Consider the following 22387-nt stretch of genomic DNA (forward strand, 5'->3'; position numbering starts at 1 on the left):
GCAAGGAACTCAGAGATGAAGACTGTTCTGCTTCAGATATTGTATGCAAAACCTTTTCCTGGGCTTGATAATGAAGATCCATATACTCACCTTACCAAGTTTTATGAGATTTTCGGTATATTTGGAGCTCTTGAAGTAGAAGAATAACAAGTGTTCAAGATATTATCCCCTCATTCATTGATCGGAAAAGCAAAAGAATGGTACCTTGACCAACCAACTCGGACGATGACAAATTGGAATGTGCTTGAGGAAAAATTTCTTGATAGGTTCTTTCCACACAACAGATTTACGGAGGCCAAAACCATAATTATTGTATTTTCTCAAGGTTTAAGTGAAACACTTTGTGAAGCATGGGAGCGATACAAGTCGATGTTGAGAAGATGTCCTAACCATGGATTTGATGAGCTTATTCATATTCATATCTTCCGCAATGAACTTCTACCGAAACCAAAACTTCTTTTGGATGCAACAGCGGGTGGTTCTTTAATATCTAAGAGTGTTGAAGTTGCAATTGAAATTATTGATAAAATGGCACTCAATGATCACCAAGTTCAACATAATAGAGGCCCTTCATAAAAGAAAGCTGGAATCATTGAACTGAGAAGAAATTATACGATTTTGCCTCAGAACAAACTGCTAACTCAAACAATGGAAGAAATTACAAAACAAATGTAAAAGCTTCCACAACAACTTAAAGAGGTGCATGAAGTCCCAAGTAAACATCAACAGGTAACATACTGTGAATTATGCAATGGATATCATCCAACATAATAAAAAAACTTTTTATTATTAATAAATAATTCGATACAAGTATCAAAAGTATTGGCCTCTAGGGCTTACACCAACACATAAATCTGTGATGTTTGTTGATTTCTATTATCCATGGTTAACCTGTGTGAATTGAAGTGATAATATATTTTGTTGACGTCTTGCGATAAGGCGAAGGTTGAACTTGATCTTCTCCCTGTTGATGTCTTATGATAAGGCGAGAATTAGAGTTATCATCCTTAAATGGTTGAATTCATGATGTTGTTGTGATAACATGTTAAATCTATGATGTTTAAGCCATATCGATTTGTGTTATATTTATCGGTGTTTTTTGGGGTTGGTTAGAACTCAAATAGGCAAAATATGTGAGTTTTAAACCTGTTCAATAGAGAAAACAATGAAATCGCAGGTAGACATAGAAGTGAATTGGCCATCTTTGACCGCCTTATTTCAGGCGTAACTTAAGTTTCATAAATCTGTTTGAGGTGTTGTCAATTGCATTAGAAATATAACACAATGATTTTTCTTTTGAAATTGGAAAATTGGGCCTAAGACTGCTACAACAATAGTAGTTCACTGGTTTTTATACCATAGGCATAGTCAAATTCAATATGTGTTGATCATCGTGTTTTTCGCATAACTTGAGTTCCGTAAGTCCGTTTGGGGTGTCGTCGGTAGCCTTAAAAAGAGAGTTTAAGGATATTTTAGACTGTATATTTTCATAATTTTATCATAAGTATATAATATTTTATGCTATTTTGAAGTCAGACAAAACATTCTACCTGATACCAGTATCAGTTATTGTCGTTTGATTAAACTGAACTGATTGAGGTATTTAGTCTTAATATAAAAATTAGATTCTTAAAATATACATTCTAAACTTTCTATAACATATTTATTTACTTGATTCCGACTCTATTTAATATTTTAAATAATGATTTAAATATGAGGTATGATTAGCATAAAGCATGATTTCGATGCATTTTGTTGGTGCAAAGGTAGAATAAATGATGAATGGAAATATTCTATTAAGAGAATGACGGCTACAAAACATGATAAAAGTTACAATGATTGCTACCCTATTTATAAGCTAAAATTAGGGTTACTAGAATAGGATAAAATACTAAAATAATCTCTAACAAACTTAGGGGCTAAGAAAATAGTACAACTAATAAATATGAATTACTTCTAATACCATCCCTTAATTCATATTCCATCAAAACTTGTAACACCAATTCCATCTCTTAATCTGAGGAATTGATCAGTCTTGATAGCTTTCGTCAGAACATCTGCCAACTGTTTCTGAGTGTTGCAGTGTACAACTTCTAGCACTCCCCTCTGAACTTGATGTCTCAGAAAATGATACTTGGTCTCAATGTGCTTGCTTCTCCCATGCAACACTGGGTTTCTGGCAAGATTGATTGCAGACTTGTTGTCAATCATCAGCTTCAGAGGTTTGTTTACTTTAATCTTCAGATCCTGTAATAGATTCAGAATCCACACAGCTAAAGGTGAGAAAAACAAGAAAGGGGGGGTTTGAATTGTTTGGAAAAATAAGCGCTTTTTCAAAATGAAAAACACACAAGGATTTTATACTGGTTCGCTTATAACACAAAGTTACTCCAGTCCACCCGGTCGAGGTGATTTTGCCTTCAACAAGGACTTAATCCACTAATCTTGAAAGATTGATTACAAACAATGTCTAAGAGAAAGATCTCTTAGTCCTCTCAAGTATACAGACTACACAGAGTCACTTGAGGAAATAAACAAACAATAGATAAAAGATTTATGTAATCTAGAGTGCTTCTAAGAAAGCAAATATTACAATAGTAAGAACAAGGTAATTCACGTTATAAGAAAAAGCTTCGTGAAGATTTAGAGAGTAAGAGTATTTTCTTGAGCGTTGATGTTTCAGTATAATTTTTCCTTGTATGTGTTGTATTTGAATGTTGATTTGCAGTCCTTTATATAGATCAGTGAGGTAGTAGTTGAAACTGATGAGTAATAAAATGAATTTACGCCATAACATAAATAGCTTCTGCAGGATAACTTTCTCTCCTTGAAAAGACTACTTACCACATATAGTATCTTCTTTATTGAAATTGGAGATTAACGTCTCTTTCTGTATTAGGAAATCCATTTGCAAATCTTTACTTGACTTTAACGTTACTCTTTCATAATTAGCAAATCCATGATCAGAGTCTTCGTGTATCTGAGACTCTTGGAATCTTGCTTCTGATGTAGATCTCTTTTGAGTTCTGATGGATTCTTCAGATAGCGCTGAGAGTTTCTGGAGTTAGACAACCGTTGTTCAGAGTCAGAACTTCTAGAGCGTATTCTTGTTCAGATGCTTCTGATGTATTGCTCAGAGTTAGACTTTCTTGAACGTGTTTCCACTTCAGATGCTTCTGATGTATGATAATTTGTATCTGATCTGGTTCTGTATCTGATGATGTCATCAGATTTCTTCCTTCTTTCTTTAGAACCCTGCACACTTAGAAACTTTTCGTTAGGGTGCCATTTTTGGTTTCATCCTTTGTTATCATCAAAATCAAGGAATCTGTTGTAGAACAATTTTTGTTCTTACAATCTCCCCCTTTTTGATGATGACAAAACAATCTTAATTAGCAGATGAAACATGCATAATATTAGATCAGATAGACAAAAGCTCCCCCTGAGATAGTGCTAGGGAGTTCAGAAGTTCTTACCAGAGCTTCTAAGTAAAGAGGTTTCTTGATACCTTCTGCAATTTCTTAAGTCCAGGTTAGATAAATTTATTTTTAAGAAAAATATGTTGCAGAATGCTTAAGGTATTTAGACAATATTTTCATCAGAGCTATTAATGACTTCTCCCCCTTTTTGTCAGAATCAAAAAGACATAGCAAAAATAAATAATTGAAGAGAAAAACATTGTATTCAGAGAAAAAGGCAAAGCAACAGAAAAAACATCAGAATCAGAGAAAGCAAACAAAACAACAGGAAAGCAAAAGAAATATCCTAAGTGCCTAGGGGTTCGGAGGCGGAGGCATTCTCTGAAGCAACATAGTCAGCATGTTCTGAATATTGTCGTTGACAGTGTCTTGCTTATCCATTCTGGCACGGAGTTCATTCTGATCTTGCTTAAGTTCTTTCAGAGTCTGGAGAACCATAGGGATAACAGAAGAAGAAGACTCCCCCTGAGTCAGAGCCTGCTGTGCTTCAGCAGCAGCCAGCGCTTCAGCTTTAGCAGCAGCTTGTGCTTCAGCTTCCTTTATCCTTAGAGCTTCAGCTTCTCTTGCTCTTTCTTCCTCCAGCCTTCTAGCCTCTTCTTCAGCTTCTCTTGCTAATCTCTCTTCTTCCAGCCTTCTGGCTTCAGCTTCTCTAGCAAGTCTTTCCTGAAGTCTTTCCTCAGCATCTCTGATGTAGCCATTTCTGACTTGTTCAGAGATGTTCTTCAGTCTAAAAGCCTCAGAGGTCATCCAGCCAATGACTCTATTCCAGTGTGTCCTTACAGAGTCAGGATCATCACTGACTTCAGAGTTAGTGGTCAGAGACTTGACCTTTTGTACTGAAGCCCCTGCGACCAGCATGATGGCTTCCTCAAGGGTAGGTACAGAAAGGTTTGGTTCAGAGGTTTGAGGTGAAGGAATTTGAGGGCTGAGGTTTAAAGTGAGAGGTTCAGATTCTGGTTCAGGTTGAGGTTCAGAGCTTTGGGGTGAAGCGTAAAGAGGGTTTAAGTCTAAAGGTTCAGATTCAGCGGAGGTGTTTGGAGGGGTGATATCAGAGGTGTGGAGGTCAGAGGGTTGAGTTTCAGAGGGTTGGTCTTCAGAAGTAATGTTGGTTGTTTGTTTTGGTGGAGGTGAAGTTGCTTCAGATTGTGTTTGTTGTTGTGAAACAAGGTTTTGAGCCTGAATTTGAGCTAAGGTTGGAGAGTCAGGGTCAGAGTATTCTTGGTCAGAGGAGATTTGATGGTATGGTGGTGATTCTGGTTCTGAAGAGGATGAAGAGGAAGTGCTTTGGTTCATTTGTTCAGGTTCAGAAGGAGGTATGAATGTACGGGCGATATTTAAAATTGGTGAAGGTTGTGAAGTTCTGGTGGTTGAAGGTGGGATTTCAGAGGTTGTAAAAATGGGTGGTGTTGGGAGAGGATTAGAGGAAGGAGTAGAGGAAACCATCAGAGGTGCAGAGGAAATAGGAGGAACAGACGTACCAGTAGAAATTTGCAGAGGAGCTGGAGATCTGCTTCCAGAGGATTCTCCAAGTCTTGCCTTCTTTGCCTGTGATGCTATCTTCTTCTCAGAGAGACCTCTCTTGTACCTGACGAAGTCTTCTTCTGATTCTAGACAATCGTTGAGGCTGAAGTCAGAGATGTCAACACCTTCATCCAGCAGACGATTAAGATAGATAGCAACCGCATCTCTGGGTTCATTCTTGTAGAACCTAGCAAGACCATGAGGCAGCTTCCTCTGATCTTTCAAAGAATCCCAGGATGTGTCCAGCGTGGGTCTAACTTGAATCTTCTTTATTATTCCCATACTCTTGAGATTTCTGGCGTTCAGAGGCTTCCCAGTATCTATTGCCAGATCTTGCATCAGCTTGGCCTTCTCCAGATGATCTACCAGCCCATTCTCAATGAAAACATCAAATAACAATCTTCCCAGAGGGATGTAGGATCTGGGCTTCATGTTGTTTCTGGTCTCCCTGACAGAGTCTCTTAGGTATCTGAAGAGTAGTGCAGGAAGGCAGATCTTCACACCCTTGTGAATGCAATACAGGATGCACTTCTGATCTGCATTGATGTAATCAGAAGAGTTAGATGCTGGGCGGTGGTGAATCGTTCCCAGAATGATCTTAAGCCACACTCTGAGGTTCTGATGCAGCTCTTTGTTCTTTGAAGGATTTCCTTCAGTGTTGGATTTGAAGATGGTTGGATTGATTACTTCAGCAACGCGCCTTGATCTAGGGTTGATGTTGTAAATCCTTTTACCTCCATCTTTCTCCATGTTCAACAAGGAAGCAATTGACTCTTCAGTGATTACTATCTTTACCCCCAGAACATAGGAGACGATGAAGTGATCATCAGCATCTGCAAATCTCCAGAACTCCTTGATGAGAAGTGGGTAAACAGGACCATAGAGCCTTTGGAAGTAGTTTCCCCAACCTTGTTGACGAAGTTCTTCAGTAAGATCAACGCCATTTCTTCTCAAGTTGTCAAAATCCACCAGTGTTTCACATAACACATCCAGTCCCTCAAAGGGAGTTGCTAGGTTAATGTGGGGTGCACGGTCAAGAACATGGGGTTCTTTGTAAACTGTGGTGATGGAGACTCCTGTAACAGTTGGAGTTGGAATGCTTGAAGTTTGAGCAGTGGTGGTGGATTCCATTTGTTGAGAGAAGTTAAAAACTTCTTGTTGTTGAGCGTCCATGGTTGAAGAAGAAGATGAAGATTTTGCAGAAATGCTTCAGAGAGGTTTAGGGTTTTAGAGAGGGTTTGAGAGTGAGTGAGAGTGATAAGTGTGTGAAAAGTGAGAAAAGTGTTTAAATACCCTAAGTTAAAACACATGCAAAACGACACACAATATTGCGTTAGCACAAATTTCAATTTAGCACGCTTGGGGGAGAAATGATTAAGGCTAATTAATGAATGTCTAATCCCAACAGTACGCACACTGCTCGAGGAGATCTCAAACGTTTCACCTTTGATCTTCTTCTGGACAGCTGTCTAGAAGTTCTAGGGTTAGACGCTAAGTGCTCCACGTGTTGATGTATCTGATCTTCAGGAATACCAAAGGATTGGTTTCTGAAGATTTCTAACTCAGATATCTTCTTAACTTGGTAGAAGCATCAGAGTCAGAGGCAGAAGTACATTTGTTTACATCAGAGTCTCATTTCACATTCTCAGAGGCATAATTCATTCAGGACAATTTTGAATGTTCAGATTTTTTAAGATAAAAAGAAATCTATCTTCAGCTAGAGGCTTAGTAAAGATATCTGCCCATTGATGATCTGTATCAATGAACTTCAATGTTACTATCCCTTTCTGAACATAGTCTCTGATAAAATGATGTTTTATTTCAATGTGTTTGGCTCTGGAATGTAGAATGGGATTCTTACTTAGACAAATAGCAGCAGTATTATCACAAAAGATAGGAATGTTACTCTCAAAGATTTGCAGATCTTCTAACTGATGCTTCATCCAGAGCATCTGAGTTGTGCACAGTGATGCTGAGATGTATTCTGCTTCTGCAGTTGATAGAGCGATTGTTGACTGTCTTTTGCTAGCCCAGGAGATTAGATTGTTTCCCAAAAGCTGGCAATTTCCAGATGTGCTTTTTCGTTCTATTCTATCTCTTGCATAATCTGCATCACAGTAACCCGAGAGTCTATACTCTGATGTTTTCTCATACATCAGGCCCAGGTTAGGAGTTCCTTTCAGATACTTGAGAATTCTCTTAACTGCTGTTAGATGAGATTCTCTAGGATCTGATTGGAATCTGGCACAGAGACAGACACTAAAGAGAATATCAGGACGAGTAGCAGTCAGATAGAGAAGAGAGCCTATCATACCTCGATAGAGCTTCTGACAAACCTTTGCGCTTACTTCTTCTTTTTCAAGAATGCATGTTGGATGCATGAGAGTTTTTGCAGAGTTACATTCAGCCATATCAAATTTCTTCAGAATATCTTTAATGTATTTGCTTTGATGAACATATGTAACTTCTGAAGTTTGGTTAATTTGAATTCCCAGAAAGAACTTTAGTTCTTGCATTAAACTCATTTCAAATTCTGCCTGCATTAACTCAGAAAATTCTTGACAAACAGAGATATTAGCAGAACCAAAAATAATGTCATCAACGTAAATCTGGCATATCATGAGATCATTATTAAGGTTCTTACAGAAGAGTGTGGAATCAACTTTCCCTCTGATAAAATTTTGTTCCAGAAGAAAATTGCTTAGACGTTCATACCAAGCTCTGGGAGCTTGTTTAAGTCCATATAAAGATTTTTTGAGTTTAAAAACATGTTCTGGAAAGTTTGGATTTTCAAAACCTGGAGGTTGGTTGACATACACTTCTTCTGATATATAACCATTAAGGAATGCACTCTTGACATCCATTTGATATAATTTAATAGAATGGTTAATAGCAAAAGATACAAGAAGACGAATAGATTCTAACCTTGCGACTGGAGCAAAGGTTTCATTATAATCAATACCTTCTTGTTGACTATAACCTTGAGCTACCAGTCGAGCTTTGTTTCTGACGACTTCTCCTTTCTCGTTCAGCTTGTTTCTGAAAACCCATCTGGTTCCAATGACGTGAGTGCCTCTGGGTTTAGGAACGAGATCCCAGACATCATTCTTTGAGAATTGATCTAATTCTTCTTGCATGGCTGAAACCCAGTCGTTATCTTGAAGTGCTTCATCACAAGACGTAGGCTCAATCAGAGAGACTAGTCCCAGAGGAGTATCTTCAGAAGTCCTGAAGGTAGATCTGGTTCTGACAGGTTCGTCCTTGTTTCCCAGAATCAAATCTTCAGATACATTGATACGACTTTTAACTTTCTTTGGGATTTCTAGGGATTTAATTTCTTCAGAGTTCTGAGTGACAGTTGCTTCTGGAGTTTTATCAGATCCAATAGTTCCGGAGCCTCTGATCCTTCCTTTCTGATCTCCTCCGAAGCCTACAAATCCAGCGTCTTTAAGTTCCAGACTTTGGAACATAGACTTTCTTCCCGTCATGTGTCGCGAGCATCCAGAGTCCAGGTACCATGACTGGTGTCTGAACTTTGCTGCATAGGATATCTCTTCAGATTCTTCATCTGAGCTACTTCTGGATGTGGTAGCCATAAGTGCCACGTTGGCCTGTTCATCAGAGTCAGATTCTGATGATCCAGATTCACTATCATCCCAGGTAGCCATCAGTCCTTTCTTTGTCCTGAAGGTATTTTTCTTGAAGCTTTCTTTTCTAGAGTTGTCTTTCTTTAGCTTGGGGCATTCATTCCTGTAATGACCTGTTTCTTTACATTCATAACAGGTAATATCTTTGTTAGATTTACCTTTTGAAGTTGATTCTGATCGATCCCCTCTGGGTTTTGGTCTTCTGAAGTTGTTGTTCCTCTTTTTCCAGAGTTGCTTAACTCTTCTGGTTAGTAGGGACAATTCTTCTTCATCATCAGAGTCTTCTGGTTCAGAGTCGTCAGCATCTTCAGTTTCTGCCTGGAGAGCTTTGGTTCTGTCAAGTTTGCGTCTTTCAGGTCTGGACTTTAATGCTACAGACTTGATCCTTTTCTGAGGCTCATCTTCCTCTAGTTCTATCTCATGGCTTCTGAGAGAACTGACAAGTTCTTCAAGGCTGATATTGTTCAGATCCTTTGACAGCTTCAGAGCAGTAACCATAGGTCTCCATTTCTTTGGCAGACTTTTGACTATCTTTTTGACGTGGTTTGCAGTTGTATACCCTTTGTCTAGAACCTTGAGACCTGCAATAAGAGTTTGGAATCTAGAAAACATTGCCTCTATAGCTTCGTCATCTTCCATTTTGAAGGCTTCATATTTCTGGATAAGCGCTAGAGCCTTTGTCTCTTTGACTTGGGAGTTTCCTTCATGAGTCATCTTCAGAGAGTCAAATATATCTTTGGCTGTTTCTCTGTTGGTGATCTTTTCATATTCGTTGTACGATATTGCATTGAGAAGTATGGTTCTGGCCTTGTGGTGATTTTTGAAGACACGTTTCTGATCTTCTGACATCTTATTTCTGGGAACTTCAGCTCCATTTTCTAAGACTGGAGGTGTGTATCCATCTGTGACAATGTCCTAGAGGTCAGCATCATAACCAAGAAAGAAACTTTCGATTCTATCTTTCCAGTAGTAAAACTTCTCTCCATCAAAAACAGGAGGCTTAGCATTGTAACTATCTCTTTCATTTGAGTGGGCCATAGTTTCTCTCGTACTGGATCTCTCTACACTGTTAAGTGTTTGATTAGAAAATCAATAACAGAGCCGGAGCTCTGATACCAATTGAAGGTGAGAAAAACAAGAAAGGGGGGGTTTGAATTGTTTGGAAAAATAAGCGCTTTTTCAAAATGAAAAACACACAAGGATTTTATACTGGTTCGCTTATAACACAAAGCTACTCCAGTCCACCCGGCCGAGGTGATTTCGCCTTCAACAAGGACTTAATCCACTAATCTTGAAAGATTGATTACAAACAACGTCTAAGAGAAAGATCTCTTAGTCCTCTCAAGTATACAGACTACACAGAGTCACTTGAGGAAATAAACAAACAATAGATAAAAGATTTATGTAATCTAGAGTGCTTCTAAGAAAGCAAATATTACAATAGTAAGAACAAGGTAATTCACGTTATAAGAAAAAGCTTCGTGAAGATTTAGAGAGTAAGAGTATTTTCTTGAGCGTTGATGTTTCAGTATAATTTTTCCTTGTATGTGTTGTATTTGAATGTTGATATGCAGTCCTTTATATAGATCAGTGAGGTAGTAGTTGAAACTGATGAGTAATAAAATGAATTTACGCCATAACATAAATAGCTTCTGCAGGGTAACTTTCTCTCCTTGAAAAGACTACTTACCACATATAGTATCTTCTTTATTGAAATTGGAGATTAACGTCTCTTTCTGTATTAGGAAATCCATTTGCAAATCTTTACTTGACTTTAACGTTACTCTTTCATAATTAGCAAATCCATGATCAGAGTCTTCGTGTATCTGAGACTCTTGGAATCTTGCTTCTGATGTAGATCTCTTTTGAGTTCTGATGGATTCTTCAGATAGCGCTGAGAGTTTCTGGAGTTAGACAACCGTTGTTCAGAGTCAGAACTTCTAGAGCGTATTCTTGTTCAGATGCTTCTGATGTATTGCTCAGAGTTAGACTTTCTTGAACGTGTTTCCACTTCAGATGCTTCTGATGTATGATAATTTGTATCTGATCTGGTTCTGTATCTGATGATGTCATCAGATTTCTTCCTTCTTTCTTTAGAACCCTGCACACTTAGAAACTTTTCGTTAGGGTGCCATTTTTGGTTTCATCCTTTGTTATCATCAAAATCAAGGAATCTGTTGTAGAACAATTTTTGTTCTTACAACAGCTTGGCATGCAGTAACAGCACCTTGTAGCACCTCAAATTTGCACCTATCATTGTACATACATTTTCATATTAGGTCATAGCATATCATGGTCCACTTCATAGCATTGCATTGTTCCATTTGCCTCAAGTGCAAGCCAATCAAGAAATTAGGTCAAACTGGTCAGGAGATCAGTCAGTTCAAGCAAGCAAGCACAATTTTCATTGAGCCAAGGCCCTAGGGTTGGTCCAACATGTTCACATGACTTGGGGATCCATTTGAAGTGTTTTGGTCAAGGATTGGATGTTCAGAAGTCATCAGTCAATGCACAATCAGTCAGAAACCCTAAAAGTCAACTGTTGGTCAACTGTCCATTTAATCAGTGATTTGATGATGGAAATTGGTTTGAGAGGTCTCATTCATGTCCATATAGTCCTCATATATCATGTCAAACACCATCATGGAAGAATTTGAAGCCAGATCAGAAATTTCCAAAAATGGAAACTGGACCTGTAACTGAAACCTGCCCAAAATGGAAAGTCTTGATCCTCAAACTTACATCATGATACAAGCTTCAAATGAATTTTTTCCCAACATGAAAGTTGAAGATCTTGTTCTCCCATTTCCAAAAAGTCCAAGAACACTCAATTCCCATGTATGGTTGGCAAGTTATGATCGAATCGTTTTCAGAAATTTTTGAACTTCAAAAGGCCATATCTCTCAAACCATTTGGCCAATTTGGGTGGGGTTTTTTCCTACAAGTCACATTTGATCCCCTCTTTCCAAAAATGTAACTTTCATGTACCAAAACTTCACCAATCAAAATGGCATTTTTGAACTTGCCTTAATTAATTTCAAGTGAGTTGAATTTTGACTTTTCAAAATAATCATCTTTTAACCATTTGGCCAATTGAAATAGCTCAGAAATTTGGTTTTGGTCATGTTACAAAGTCAAATTCGTGCAAGTACATACACCCATGCCAAGTTGCTTGAAAATTGAAAGAAAGTACACTTTTTCAACAACCACATCCCATATTTCCATGGATTGAGATTTGTACCACAACATAGCAGATTTTAACATCATTTTTTTCTGTCAATTGAAACCCCTAACTAGCAGCCATAACACACAGAAATTACTGACTCTCTCTAAAAATCGATTTTCTTCATTTTCTCAAAATCTGCAAGAAACCTTCAAAGCACACGATTCCTTTTGTTTTGTTCCATCATTTTCCAACTATTTGGCAGCCTTTGCAAGTGGTTTTCCTTGACTGTAACAGCAATCTCCAACTCTGCTTCATCAAGGTTCAGCCATGGCAGATCTCGATTTGGACTTTGTCAAGCTTCTTTGAGCTAAACTATCTTCACCAATCATCATTTGGAGGGCCTTGCTTCATCTGTTTCGAATCAAAACCATCAAAGAACCCCTAAATCACAACTGTACTTCAACCTTGGTGAGTTTTTCGATTTTTCCTATCCTTAAAACTATGACATGCTTTAGCTAGGCCTTGTTGCGCTGGTCATTCTGAAACTTAAACCACTAAAAATGATTAAGTATGCTGAAAGTTACATGGATCTAAAGTTTGATAGTGGAATATGTTTTTGATTCGATTCTTGATGTTTAGCTCGAATTACTGAAAACCAAGCCTGGATTTGGATCATATGTTGGTTGCTGATTTGATTGCCATGCTCATTTCCCATTTCTGGGAATTTTGTTCTTCATGATGAAGAACACGTACTGTTCCTTCAAACCCTAGGAAGATTTGCCCAGAAAATTTTGAACTTGCATGATTGTTACTGTTCCAGCGCATGAGCCAATGAAAACATTTCAATCCGTGCTCCAAAACGGCGCCGTTTTGATAAGTGAACTCCATAATTACACTTTTGCCATCCGACCATTAATAAATTCAAAACAATTCATTTTAATTTCACATATTATTTCACTTTGATCATCCATTTTGCAAAATTCATAACTTGTTCATTTTGTTGAGAGCGGGTTATTACTGGATGACTATGGAATCCGATTGTTTCAAGTATGCTCGGAAGTGCCATAAGTGTCAAATTTATGCTGATAAGGTGCATGTACCACCAAGCCCTCTGAATGTCATGAATTCGCCTTGGCCGTTTGCCATGTGGGGCATTGATATGATTGGGAAGATTGAGCCTACTGCTTCGAATGGACATCGCTTCATTTTGGTAGCGATTGACTATTTCACCAAATGGGTGGAAGCAGCTTCTTATGCTAACGTTACCAAACAAGTGGTTACCCGGTTCATCAAGAAAGAAATCATATGTCGTTATGGAGTTCCTGAGAGAATCATCACTGACAATGGTTCGAATCTCAACAACAAGATGATGAAAGAGCTTTGTAAAGATTTCAAGATTGAACATCACAATTCTTCTCCTTACAGACCAAAGATGAATGGTGCTGTAGAAGCGGCGAACAAGAATATCAAGAAGATTGTACATCAGATGGTCGTTACGTACAAGGATTGGCATGAGATGCTGCCTTTCGCTTTGCATGGGTACCGTACCTCAGTACGTACGTCGACCGGGGCAACCCCTTACTCCCTTGTGTATGGTATGGAAGCTGTCTTACCTGTTGAAGTGGAGATTCCTTCTCTGAGAGTTTTATTGGATGTCAAGTTGGACGAAGCCGAGTGGATTCGAACAAGGTTTAACGAGTTGAGCCTTATTGAGGAGAGACGGCTAGCAGCTGTATGTCATGGACAGTTGTATCAGAGAAGGATGAAGCGAGCCTTTGATCAGAAAGTGCGTCCTCGAAGCTATCAGATCGGTGATCTAGTTTTGAAGAGGATCCTCCCTCCCGGTGCAGATAACAGGGGCAAGTGGACTCCTAATTATGAAGGTCCGTATGTTGTGAAGAAGGTCTTCTCCGGTGGAGCCTTGATGCTTACAACTATGGATGGTGAAGATTTTCCGTCTCCTGTTAACTCAGATGTAGTCAAAAAATACTTCGCATAAATTGACCCGCTGGACAAAAAGAAAAAGAGAGTCCAGGCAAAAAAAGGGCATCCCGGCGAACCAAAAAACAGAAAGAAAAGGTTCAGGCAAAAATTAGGGATAAAATGAAAAGAATTTGTACACCCGGTAAGTCAAAAACCCGCAAGGGCGGCTTAGGCAAAAATGGGTATCCCGGTGGATTGAAAACCCGAAAGGGCGATCCAGCCAAAAGAGGGATTAAAGCGAAGACTACAGTCTGAGTTTGTCTGTACTTCATCAAGCTTTGTCGTCTTCCATCTCGAAAGATGTGATCCGTCCAGTCATTCTTCTCAGAAAGCAAGGAGTTGGGAGGAAAACTGATGATCTGTGGGTTATAACAGAATTGGGAAATAGTGGATGTCGTGTTCACGTTGCCATTAGGATAGATTTTTCCTTTTATGCGCAATTACCTCTTTCTAGGAATTGCTTCCCAATGTATTTGCCTTTTCAGGCGCATTTTCAATCAATAAAAGTCGTTATTCAGATAAATAGCTCTTGTTTTTATTGTTTTGTTTGCAAAAAATGTCCGAATTTTTGATAAGCATCGCATATAAAAACATGAAGGCTAAACAATAGCTTGCAGGATGATGAAACATTTGAAAATCATTTTGAATGTTGAGGACACTTGAGCGTATCTTGTCCATGTATCCCCTGGGGGCATTTTGTTGTGCTGTTTTTTCAGGTTGGCATCTGTGAGGACGTTTCCTCAGCAGATATTTTCCCCAAGCAAGTTTGGAAGCTATCAGAGCTATGTTCCCCTGCGAAGATGTCTGTGGATAGTGCCTTCTATTCCCCAACAGATCTAAGGGTTGCCTATCCCCAGCAGGCCTGTATTTGCCGATTTCCTCCCCGAGTGAGGCAGGTTCATTGAAATTTATCTCCCACATTTATCCTATCTGTGGACTGAAGGATATCCCCAGCGGAGTTTACCTTCCCCCAGCAGCAGTGCTATTCTCCAACATGAGTGAAAAGTCGTTGCTCTCCTTGCAGAGTCTCCCCGCAGAGTTGGAGTACCCAATCAGTTTTGGCTCCCCAGCCGGAGTTTTTCATCATTTTTGCATTTTTGCATTTTTAGTGATCATTGCATCCTCAAACTGCGTAGCATTCCCATTCAATATGGAGCATTACGCCATAGAAAAATTCAAACATATGCATTCATGTGTTAGCCTCACCAGACTGTATCCCCGGCAGAGGCGGATCATTTTTGTTCAACATCAGCACAACCTACTACAGTTGCTTCGACAGCATTCAGAACTGATACCCCCACAGAGGTTTATTACCTCACCCGTTGGTGACAGAAAGTTTGTTCCTCCCCAGTGAGACCCCTAGCAAGTGGTCAACCTTGCCTTGACATATCTAAAAAGTCGTTCTTGTGATACCGATAAGTGTCATGCCAGCGCCCGCGTGTGTTTCTTTGTTTGGTGTCAGTAAACACCATTGTTTCGGTGTCCGTAAACATCGGGTTTTCTCCCCAGTCATCGGTAAATGTCTGGTCATCATTTTTGGTGTCGGTAAACACCATTGTTTCGGTGTCTGTAAACATTGGGTTTTCTCCCCAGTCATCGGTAAATGTCTGGTCATCATTGTTGGTGTCGGTAAACACCATTGTTTCGGTGTCTGTAAACATCGAGTCTTTTCTGCAGTCATCGGTAAATGTCTGATAACCCCCAGCTAGAGATCCCCAGTAGAGTCATCCGTAAATGTCCTATCTGGTTTCCAGTTGCAAATATTTGTTTTTTTCCTTAGTAAAGTATTCCCAGTCATCGGTAAATGTCTGGTCATTCTTTTGATGTCGGTAAACATCATCTTTCGATGTCGGTAAACGTCGAGTCTCATCCTAGTCATCGGTAAATGTCTGGTCATGTTTTGTTTCCTTGTTGATAAAATCAAGATCCCCAGAAGTCGTCGGTAAACGTCTTGTCTGATTACACCACAAAGATTTTGTTCCTCCCCAAGTGGAGACGCCATCGGTAAATGGCCCCGTATGCTTCGATATCGGTAAATATCAGATCCCCAGTTGCAGTAGCCATCGGTAAATGGTCAAGTTGAAGTTGATATCGGTAAATGTCAAGTTTCTTTGAAGCCACCATTGGTAAATGGTCTTGCTTCCTTTTACATCAGATTTGTTTCCCAACAGCCATCGGTAAATGGTTTTGCTGAAGTTGATATCGGTAAATATCAAGTTTCCAGTTTCTAACCATCGGTAAATGGTTTCGCCTTTCTGAAGTTGTCAATTGCATGCGTCATCGGTAAATGACGTGGTTCTTTTTGTATCATATCCGGCAGAGTGCAAATTTCTACGGTTCTTGGTATTCAATCCCTGCTTACCCTGAAAGTCTGACAGCCGTTGCTCTCATCCATTCGGGTTCCCAGCTGATTGAATAGGGGCAGCTGTAGCACCTCAAATTTTCACCTATCATTGTACATACATTTTCATATTAGGTCATAGCATATCATGGTCCACTGCATAGCATTGCATTGTTCCATTTGCCTCAAGTGCAAGCCAATCAAGAAATTAGGTCAAACTGGTCAGGAGATCAGTCAGTTCAAGCAAGCAAGCACAATTTTCATTGAGCCAAGGCCCTAGGGTTGGTCCAACATGTTCACATGACTTGGGGATCCATTTGAAGTGTTTTGGTCAAGGATTGGATGTTCAGAAGTCATCAGTCAATGCACAATCAGTCAGAAACCCTAAAAGTCAACTGTTGGTCAACTGTCCATTTAATCAGTGATTTGATGATGGAAATTGGTTTGAGAGGTCTCATTCATGTCCATATAGTCCTCATATATCATGTCAAACACCATCATGGAAGAATTTGAAGCCAGATCAGAAATTTCCAAAAATGGAAACTGGACCTGTAACTGAAACCTGCCCAAAATGGAAAGTCTTGATCCTCAAACTTACATCATGATACAAGCTTCAAATGAATTTTTTCCCAACATGAAAGTTGAAGATCTTGTTCTCCCATTTCCAAAAAGTCCAAGAACACTCAATTCCCATGTATGGTTGGCAAGTTATGATCGAATCGTTTTCAGAAATTTTTGAACTTCAAAAGGCCATATCTCTCAAACCATTTGGCCAATTTGGGTGGGGTTTTTTCCTACAAGTCACATTTGATCCCCTCTTTCCAAAAATGTAACTTTCATGTACCAAAACTTCACCAATCAAAATGGCATTTTTGAACTTGCCTTAATTAATTTCAAGTGAGTTGAATTTTGACTTTTCAAAATAATCATCTTTTAACCATTTGGCCAATTGAAATAGCTCAGAAATTTGGTTTTGGTCATGTTACAAAGTCAAATTCGTGCAAGTACATACACCCATGCCAAGTTGCTTGAAAATTGAAAGAAAGTACACTTTTTCAACAACCACATCCCATATTTCCATGGATTGAGATTTGTACCACAACATAGCAGATTTTAACATCATTTTTTTCTGTCAATTGAAACCCCTAACTAGCAGCCATAACACACAGAAATTACTGACTCTCTCTAAAAATCGATTTTCTTCATTTTCTCAAAATCTGCAAGAAACCTTCAAAGCACACGATTCCTTTTGTTTTGTTCCATCATTTTCCAACTATTTGGCAGCCTTTGCAAGTGGTTTTCCTTGACTGTAACAGCAATCTCCAACTCTGCTTCATCAAGGTTCAGCCATGGCAGATCTCGATTTGGACTTTGTCAAGCTTCTTTGAGCTAAACTATCTTCACCAATCATCATTTGGAGGGCCTTGCTTCATCTGTTTCGAATCAAAACCATCAAAGAACCCCTAAATCACAACTGTACTTCAACCTTGGTGAGTTTTTCGATTTTTCCTATCCTTAAAACTATGACATGCTTTAGCTAGGCCTTGTTGCGCTGGTCATTCTGAAACTTAAACCACTAAAAATGATTAAGTATGCTGAAAGTTACATGGATCTAAAGTTTGATAGTGGAATATGTTTTTGATTCGATTCTTGATGTTTAGCTCGAATTACTGAAAACCAAGCCTGGATTTGGATCATATGTTGGTTGCTGATTTGATTGCCATGCTCATTTCCCATTTCTGGGAATTTTGTTCTTCATGATGAAGAACACGTACTGTTCCTTCAAACCCTAGGAAGATTTGCCCAGAAAATTTTGAACTTGCATGATTGTTACTGTTCCAGCGCATGAGCCAATGAAAACATTTCAATCCGTGCTCCAAAACGGCGCCGTTTTGATAAGTGAACTCCATAATTACACTTTTGCCATCCGGCCATTAATAAATTCAAAACAATTCATTTTAATTTCACATATTATTTCACTTTGATCATCCATTTTGCAAAATTCATAACTTGTTCATTTTAATTCCAAATTCAGTGGGAATTTTTGCATCATGTCCATCTTGATCTCTAGTTTTTTGTCATATATTTTCCAGAATTTTTGCATGGTCGAATTTTAAATGGTGCTAGGGTTTGTGACATGTATGCATATTTTGTACACTTTGCCAAAGCATTTGTGAAATGGTGATACTTTATCCAATGGCTCCCAAATTTTTTGTGCTTAAACTAGACACACTCATGGTGATTTTGGTGTAGAGTTTGTGAATTTATCATTGCTGGTTTGTGAGTTATGATTTTTTGAATTAGGGTGTGACAATTTGTGTCACACCATTGATGTCCAACTTCATGATTTTTGATACCATGCTTCTTGACCTCCAATTGATCTGATTTTTTGCATGAACCTACTCTTGTATGTCTAGTTTACATGTGAATTTTCTTGGAATTATTTGTGGCATTTCCTAATTGTTTGAGATTTTCTCCCCTGTTTAGTCATATGTTGACTTTTGGTGACACATGTTCCCATTTCATTTGTGAAATTCTCATACTTTATTGGATGGACATGAAATTTTACATGAGATAACTAGACATCCTCATCTTTGCCATGGTTTTAGTCCCATTCATTTATCATACACCATTTCTGACTTATGATTTTTCTAAGTTGATGCATGTTTGGTTGACTTCTTTGAGCATGTTCAAAATTGCTTTGACTTTCTGATTTTTATTGACTGCCTTCCACTTGTCCAAATGAGATGAAATTTGACATGCTTACCATGCTGTGGGTTGTGATTGACCATGATTTATTTGGTGATTTTTGGAAATGTTTAAGATTGCTTTTGAGTTAAGTCTTGCTGTTGACTTCTATGAGCTTCTGTTTGCTATACCTTGACCTAATTTGTTCATGAAATGATGATGATGATTGATATGAATGTGAACCCAATTGGAATTGATTCTTGATTGTTTGAACATGATTTTGGATGCTTGCCCTTTGCTGTTTTAACTTTTTCATTCTCTTTCGACCCTAGGCTTGCCCTAGTGGTCCTGTTACTCACCTTTGAGCTTATGTTTTCAGGTTGACCAACAAATGACCAATGAGACCAACTCTTTTTGATTGAGCTTGCTTAAATATCATTGTCTAACTTGTTTGTTTTGTAGGTGGCTTGGCTCACATGCCTTGAGCCTTGTGCCTTGCACATTCATTTGCTTCTGACTGACTGTTGACTTCTGTTTCCTTTTGCTTTGTTTGAGTTTGTATACTAATGTCTGCTTGACTATTTCAGGTGCTTTTAGTTGCTTAGTTCCTTGTGAACTTTTGCTTTGCTTTGCTTGTATAAGCAATTTGCATTGAGGTATACTTCTAATCTTCATGTAGTCTGGAAGACCTGGCCTGTTACTTGGCCAGGCAACTGTCTGAAGCCCTCCTTAAGAGGCAATGTTTGTGACTGTTTACATTTGTCCTTGTATAGAGTCAAAGACCTCCTAAGTGAAGAGGCAATTGGCAGAACCAAGGGATAAGCAACCTATCCCCTGCTATTCAGTGTGTCTTCTGTTTTGCTCACACCACTGTGTTGATGCATTGCAGATACAAACCCAAGATCTTGTACAATTGTACAGTTGAGTCAGTTTCAAATGTGTAGAAGGGTTCCCACTTTCTGAACCCACACATTCTTGTCTTAAGCTCTCCCAGGCCAGGGATAAGAGTTGTGAAGTCTCATCTTCACTCACCCTTCATCTGCTTCACCTTAGCCCCTCAATGGCAAGGTTAAGAGCACATTCACCCAGTTCCAGAGGTTTGTTTGTTGAGGTTGATATGACCCCTCGACTAAAACCTAACCCTTGTTTGAGCCACTTGTGTGCATATAGTGTGTGCTACCTGTGCTTGTATGTTTGTTTGACTTGCTTCCTGTGCAAGTTAGGGTTAGTTTAGACTTGCTTCCTGTGCAAGTTAGGTTTTGCTTGGCTTGCTTCCTGTGCAAGTTAAGTGTGTGTGTGGCTTGCTTCCTGTGCAAGTCATGACTAGGATAGGCTGGCTCCCTGTGCCAGTTAGCTAGAAACCTTAACTTAGGGTTGATTTTGCATGATAACATCTAGGCTCGAGTCGTAGTCTCCCTAGTTGTGTCTCCCTCTGTTATCTGGTTAGGCTAGTCCTTTTTCCCTCTGTAGGGGAACTACGTCACCCTGATCCTCATACCAGATGAGGTACGTAGGCAGGAGATGAGTTGATCTCTCCGGGCGCCTGTGTCTTTGTTTTGTCTTGTTGTGTGCTTGGAAGCTGATGTAAGTCCATCGAGTGGCATTTGGGTTCCAGTGTGAGTTTGTTGGTTCGGATGCTGATGTAAGTCCAGTGATTGGCATTCAGGCTCCATGTTTGCCTCTTTGTGTGTGTTTTGGTTCGGATGCTGATGTAAGTCCAGTGATTGGCATTCAGGCTCCATGTTTGCTTTTGCCTGTGTTTGTTTGTGTGCGTGTTAGCCGAGCTACGAATGCTCTGATTCTCCTTCGTCCAAGGAGATACGTATGCATAGGATACGATATCCTAGCGAGCATGTGTCATTTCCCCAGTCCGAACTACTTCGACTCTGATGTCTATGCCTGATAGACTAAGTAGGCCCAGGATGCGGTATCCTGCCGAGTCAGTTTCAGTCTCTTTTGTTTTCTTGTGTCTCTTTCAGCCAGTGTGTGTGTGTGAGCAGTGTTTTAGCAACCATTTTCCTTTCTATTGTGCGTGGATCCCGTCGAGTACGACGGATGCGTAGGGGTGCTAATACCTTCCCTTCGCATAACCGACTCCCGAACCCATTCTCTTTGGTCGCGAGACCATGTTCTTTCCTAGGTTTACTTCGAGCGTTTCCTTTCCCTCTTTTTTGGGATAAATAACGCACGGTGGCGGCTCTGTTGTTCTTGTTTTCCCGCCGGTTTTTCGCGTGATGCGACACACCTGCAATGTATTCAGCTTCACAAGTTGACAATGCCACAACAGGTTGCTTCTTGGAACACCAAGAAATGAGACCTCCCAGAAATTTGAATAAGTACCCAGACGTACTTCTTCTGTCAACTCTGTCTCCACACCAATCAGAATCTGAATAACTCAGAAGTTCTGACTCATCCTTTCTTCCAGAAGGAAATAATACTCCATACTTCAGAGTTCCCTTGATATACCTCAGAATCCTGACAGCAGCTTGGTAATGGGACCACTTAGGTTTACTCATGAACCTACTAACCATCCCAACCGAATAGCAAATATCAGGTCTGGTATTGCACAAATACCTCAGAGAACCAACCAACTGTTTGAAGGTTGTAGCGTCCACATCCTTTCCATCAGAGTCAAAATCCAGTTTCTGATTTGTATCAGAAGGTGTGACATCAATCTTACAATTCTTCAGTTCAAATCTCTTCAGAAGTTCTAATTCATACTTGAGCTGATGCAAAATAATACCTTTCTCAGAGTATCTGAATTCCATCCCTAGAAAGTATGTCATTTTGCCTAGATCAGTCATTTCGAATTCATTCATCAGAACTTTCTTGAACTTGGCTATCTCCTGTTCAGAACTTCCAGTCAGCAGTATATCATCAACATATAAACATACCAGAGTCATATTTCCTTCAGAAGTATGTTGAACATAGACACCGTACTCCATCTCACATTTCTGAAAGCTATACTTCTTGAAAAATGAATCAATCTTCTGATTCCAAGCTCTGGGCGCTTGTTTCAATCCATATAGAGCTTTGTATAATCTGTACACCATCCCTTCCTGATTCTTTCTCACAAATCCAGGAGGTTGTGACACGTAAACTTTTTTCTTCTAATGGACCGTTCAGAAATGCAGATTTTACATCTAAATGCATCAAAGGCCAATTCCTGTTAGCAGCTATTGCAATCACCATTCTGATTGTTTCATGTCTTGCTACAGGTGCAAACACTTCAGAGTAATCCAGCCCAGGTTTCTGTAGAAATTCTCTGGCTACCAACCTTGCTTTATGTTTGCCAATTGAACCATCTGGCTTTAACTTCTGCTTGAAAACCCATCTGACGCTGATGGCTTTCTTGTCTTTTGGAAGTTCTGTCAGCTTCCAAGTCTTGTTTCTCTCTATAGCATCAAGTTCTTCTTTCATGGCCTTCAGCCAGAGCTTCTGCTTAAGAGCCTCTTCTGTACTTATGGGTTCAGAGTCTACTAACATGGCACACTGAATAACTTCTCCTTCAGAGTCTACTTCAGTGTCTTGCAGCATGTCAAATTCTGCATATCTTCTGGGG

At 39.3% G+C, this 22387-nt stretch overlaps 1 non-coding gene across 1 annotated transcript; it reads right to left on the reverse strand.

Moving 5' to 3' along the window:
* Positions 1-292: 292 nt before the first annotated feature.
* LOC127089505 (small nucleolar RNA R71) lies at positions 293-398 on the reverse strand. Its single transcript, XR_007791091.1, has one exon. It is a non-coding gene; the product is annotated as a small nucleolar RNA R71 (small nucleolar RNA).
* Positions 399-22387: the final 21989 nt, after the last annotated feature.

Source organism: Lathyrus oleraceus, chromosome 5 (genome assembly GCF_024323335.1).
Source record: "Lathyrus oleraceus cultivar Zhongwan6 chromosome 5, CAAS_Psat_ZW6_1.0, whole genome shotgun sequence".
Taxonomy (NCBI): domain Eukaryota; kingdom Viridiplantae; phylum Streptophyta; class Magnoliopsida; order Fabales; family Fabaceae; genus Lathyrus; species Lathyrus oleraceus.